General features: G+C 38.7%; 1 pseudogene across 1 annotated transcript; it reads right to left on the bottom strand.

Moving 5' to 3' along the window:
• Positions 1-297: 297 nt before the first annotated feature.
• LOC149138766 (pentatricopeptide repeat-containing protein At3g12770 pseudogene) lies at positions 298-4,157 on the bottom strand (annotated as a pseudogene). The gene is made up of 2 exons (XR_016264759.1): positions 957-4,157; positions 298-675 (listed from the first exon to the last, which is right to left on the bottom strand). The product of XR_016264759.1 is annotated as a pentatricopeptide repeat-containing protein At3g12770 pseudogene (transcript).
• Between the last annotated feature and the right edge of the window lie 1,468 nt (positions 4,158-5,625).

The raw sequence follows: 5,625 nt of genomic DNA, 5'->3' as shown, positions 1-5,625 counted from the left end.
TATGTACTTTTGTAACTTACAATCCGACGGTCACGATATGTTCTAGACATGAAGTGATCCGACGGTTTATTTTCTACTTGGTATTACGATACTTGATCGTGGCTTAACACCCAATTGGTCCATGATCTCTATTTAAAAAGCATGGAGGGTTATTTGTAAGGGGACCGTTCATGAGAGAAGCTTATGTAAATTTTATTTATTTTACATTAATAAATTACTTGAAGTGGGCGTGTTGGCTCAGGCCATGCACTGTTTCCCTCTTTGAAGGTTTTAACCACGTCAAGAATATTGGTGTATTGCTCTGTGATCTGTTTGTGAGTGGTGTCCTTTGGTGTTCTATCTGAGGAACTTACCTTGTAAATTCCTACAAAAGTTGTATTCTACTACAGTTGCCATAAAATTTCAACAAATTATTCCTATACAGTATAGGTTTGTTCTACTTTTATGTGCATCAATGTTTTTCCCATATTCTGTGTTCCTGTCATTTAGAGTGAAAACTGAAGCCATATCTATCATATCTATCTTGAACTAAGAAAAGTTCAAGATATCTCTGATCAAAAGATTAAGGATGAGCTTCCATCAACTGTCATGAACTGTCATTTGCCCATAATCGTTAAACCATAGAGCATTGAACTGTAAATCCATAGTCCATGTTCACTGGTATCCATCAAGCCCCTGCAATCCATTCAAGCAATAAAATACATCAGAATAAAACAAAATCACCTCAAATCAGAAATTATCTTTGATGGAAACAACTTATCCAAAAGTATCACATTCCTTATACCATTTAGATTTTCATATAACAGCACCTGAAGAATTTGGTTTACAATTAATTATATACAATGATTCAGAGTGTCCATCAATATAAATCAAAGCTTTATGAATCTTGCATTTACCAAATTCTACAACCAAGACCTATGTATTACTACATGAGCTGCAAAGAAGCCAACTCCTACCAAAATGCGACAATTTGCATGGATTTCCAGTGAAAGTGGATTTTGTTGCCAGCTTCAATTGTTCACCAATAATTTCCACAGGAACACACACCATCCTTGAAACAATGGAAACGGCTAGCATCCCTCACAACAATTTCTCGTTCAACAATCTTGGAAATGAACTTGAATGCTGTGTGGCAGTCACCACAAACACGGAGATTTTTTATGATCCGAAGTCGTGTATGAGGGCATGTATTTAGAAGCCCAAAAGCAATAGCTAGCTTCTCACTGTGGTAGCATAATGTGTTCTCTTTGTCCTCCTCCTCTACATCATACATTGCAAAGTTAGTTTCAGGCACATACCCTGCCCCTTTGATTTGTCCAACCAAGCTCTCCAGCATCGCAATAATTTTGTCCATTTGTGGGTGAGACTGATCTCCTACTGTGAATGCATGAACCTTGTTCTTCACCTCAATCCAGCTGCATCCCGGTCTTTTTTCCAATCCAATATCTTCCATCATCTTTCTCACTGATTTGACATCATCCCACTTGCCAGCTGAAGCATAAATGTTTGACAGTAGCACATAATTTCCAGGATTTTCAGGCTCTAACACAAAAAGGTGTCGTGCTGCACGTTCTCCAAGCTGTACATTGCAGTGGATTTTGCAGGCACCAAGCAGAGCCCCCCACACTGAAGCATTAGGTTCCAGAGGCATTTTGTTAACAATGTCCTCTGCTTCACTTAGATGCCCAGCACGGCCAAGAAGGTCAATTATGCATGCATAGTGCTCAACTTTGGCTTTGATATGATGGTCAAGTGTCATTCTATTAAAATATTGCAATCCTTCCTCTACCAGGCCTGCATGACTGCATGCATGTAGAACAGCAGTGAAGGTGATGTGGTCTAGCTTCACTCCTGCCTGTTGCATTTGATAAAACATTATCAAAGCATCTTGTCCACGGCCATGCATCGCATACCCTGCAATGATCGCATTCCAGGAAACAACATCTCTGTGGGGTATTCTGTCAAATATCAAGCGTGCATCCTCAATACAGCCACATTTTGCATACATAGCCACCAGAGCACTCGCGACGGCAACTTCCGACACTAATCCCCGCCTGACTGCATAATCATGGATTTGCTTACCCTGTTGCAGGGCAGCTAAATTAGCACATGCAGGGAGAAGAGTTGCTATGGTGACTGAATCCAGATCCACCCCTGACAACTGCATTTCACAACAAAGTTGCAGGGCTTCCTTGCCATCAGAATTTTGTGCATACCCTGCAATCATTGATGTCCAAGAGACCACATCCTTTTCAGACATTTCATCAAAAAAATTACGTGCATCCTCTATATTCCCATATTTAGCATACATCGCTACAAGGGCACTCTTCACTGTGACATCCAACTCAAATCCACTCTCAACCAATTTATCATAGATCTCTTTTCCCTTTTCTAAACATGCCAATTGGGCACATGCCGATATAGCGCTAGCGACAGCAACAGAATTTGGCTTCATGCCTGACTGTTGCATCTGCTCAAAAAGCTCCAATGTTTTCTCCGACCTCCCATTCTGTGCATAACCTGCAATTATCGCATTCCACATAATTGAATCTCTCGAAGGCATTTCGTCAAACACTTGACGAGAATCCTCTACAATCCCACATTTTGTATACATATTTAACAGAGAGCTCGCAACATGCGCATCAAATCCAAACCCGCTTTTAATAACATAACCATGGATTTCCCTACCCGGTTGCAGAGCTACTAGGTGTGCACAAGCAGGAAGAACGCTGGCTATTGTGAAAGCATCGGGCACCATACTCACCACTTGCATCTGCCGAAAAAGTTTCAAGGCTTGATCCACATTGCCAATCTGTACGTAACCGGAAATCATTGCATTCCACGAAACCAAAACTCTCTGGGACATTTTGTCAAACACATCACGTGCATCCTCCATACTGCCACATTTAGCATACATATCTATAAGCGCATTACCCACGTATTCATCCAAAACAAATCCGCCTTTGATAATATAATCATGGATATCTTTGCCCTGGTCCAAGTCCCCTATACCAGCACATGCCCTCAGAAGGCAGGGAAACGTATAATTATCTGGACGGATCCCTTCCCTTTGCATTTGGTAATAAAGTCTGAGAGCCTCTTCGCTGTGCCCAAATGTAGCGTACCCACCAATAATGGCATTCCATGACAACACATTTCTTTTAAACATTTTATCAAACACTTTGCGTGAAGCCACGAGATCACCCGATTTAGAATACATGTTGATGAGTTTGGAAGCTACACTTAAGTTTTCTGCTCGTCCGCTGATGAGCGCTCTGGAGTGGAGCTGTCTGCCTTCTGACTGGGCTTTTGAATTGGCGCACGCCTGCAAGAGAGGAACGAACATGTCTGGGTTTTCCATGGCGTTGAACATGCGCAGAGCCTCCTGCAATCGTCCCTCCCTGCACAGTTGCGGAATGAAGGATGTCTTATTGTGGGCATACTGGTTTGCATTGGTAACATTGTGAAACAGTTTTATGAACAGACGCATCGTTATGTTGGTGTGCTCGTATGGCGTTTCTTCAGTAAATTATCCACCGCATCATTGGATTCGCGTGAGACGTCCAATAAAAACTAAGTGATCATATTCCATGATGCAAATTGGATGAGAATTTAAACACAGCCTGCAGAAATAGCAGATGATGAAGAAGATGCGCAGAGCGTTTAATTGGGTTGGGCAAAGCTAAAAAGTCATATAAGATATAAGACATTTTTTTTAACTAGATAAGGATTTTTCGAGGTTTTTGGTTGATTCAAAGTCTTTTACAGCGATATGGAGAGAGTTTGCCCTTGGAAGTTTAACCCATGCAACTATGACAGACACTTCAATTTTTTGTTGGATCGGCTCTCTAAAACTTGGTCGAAAAGAAGCTCGTTGTGGATAATCGTTATGCTCCACCAGATGATAATGGCACAGTATAAGCATTATCTGAAAGGACCTGGAAAATTCCATTCTGGCAGAAATCTGAACAACAAAAAATCGAGAGAAAGCACAGTTCCAGGTTAAGCTAATCATTTTTTGAGGTTCGAGATCCGTTCACAAAACTTAAAAACACCTTGGGTTTGGGAAAAACTATGACATGGGAAATTTAACCCATGCAAACATGCTAGGTACCCAATTTTTTTTAAAGGTAGATTTGCTCTTAAAAGAAATTGTTTTGGACAATCCTTACCCTACACTGTTTGATAAAGTCAGATCAACTACTTAGAAACCTCCATTCTAATAAAATCCAACAAAGTATATCTCCTCGTATGACGAGGTGGTTGTCTTATTAAGATGTTATTCTTTTTATTTGATTTTAAATCTCATGGGAGGACACCATGGCCTTTACATGGAAAAACTATGTCATCCCACATTACTTCATAAAGGTAAATGTATCGTATAAGTATTATTTAAAATGGTTTTGGAATTTGTCTCTAAAGAGCAGTTTAAATGGTGATTGTCATGTTATGAAAGTATTACGTAAATATTGAGATCTAAAGTTCAATTCTCCCCAATTAACTTGTGCCTATGAAAGGGGCGTATAGCGATCGGAACTGACCACATGTCAGGCAAGTACGAAACCAGCCTAGTTGCCAATTTCTATAGATACAAAAAAAATGGCCTTGGAATTTGATGAAGCAAACAATCCAAAGATAGCATAATTACATATTGTTTGATGATATTTGGAGGCTCTAGGTTTATTTAGATCCCTTATAACTCCTAGGGACATAAATTTAACTATGTTGAGCATGCAAATTTTTGTCAAGATCCACTCTCTAAAACTTCACAAAAAAAAAGAGGGTCCTTTTGGATAATCTTCATCCTACATTGTTTAATGAGCGCATAGTGTAAACATCATCGAAAACAATTTAAAACAACTTCTACTTTGCTAAATTAGATGAGACAAAAGTTCTAGAGACAACATAATTCCCACATGTTTAAGGATATATTGAGGTTTTTGGTTAATTCAAAGATCCTCTAAACTCTTAAGGACACAGGGAAATTATTCTTTAATAAGGGGCACTTAAAACACTACATTTTCAGCAAGCTATGTCAAAACCTATTAAAACATTGTTGGCGTAACACTAAGGGATCCACTCATTCTTTGAGATTTTTGAGGTCATGATGCAGGAACATCTCTTCAAAGTCAATGAAACCTCTTAAAGGTCTTACCAAATTTACCAAAGGAATTGGGTTCCATTAATTAAATTTATGAAGATAGGATTAGTTCTACAATGAAGGGATTTCTTTTCCAAATAAAAATGTAATAGTGATTGCCAGAGAAATGAGGAGTTTATTTCCCATCGACATGTAATTTGATATTTCAAGTGATTTGGTAAAGGAGTTAGAGATTCTAGCTTTAGATTTGATATTTTCCATAAATAGATGATTTCGATCTATCTTTTTCTTTGTAAGTTATATGAAAATATTTATATTACGAGAACATTGTTTTTATATTGATAACATTTATGTCCCAAAAAACTCTATGGGATCTCATAAATTGATACATTGACCATAACTTGTTCCCATGATCCCAGATTTAGCCAAAAAAGAAGTTAAGATACACTCAATAACATACTAACTAATTCACCCATTAAGAGTTCCATGCATTAGAGTTGTTAGGTTGTTAAAAGAAAATTGTG

Source organism: Pinus tabuliformis, chromosome X, assembly GCF_031772625.1.
Source record: "Pinus tabuliformis cultivar Carrire ecotype Pingquan chromosome X, CPIR1, whole genome shotgun sequence".
Classification (NCBI taxonomy): Eukaryota; Viridiplantae; Streptophyta; class Pinopsida; order Pinales; family Pinaceae; genus Pinus; species Pinus tabuliformis.
The sequence above is the reverse complement of the archived record's forward strand: the minus strand, read 5'-3'. Positions and strand labels throughout refer to the sequence as shown.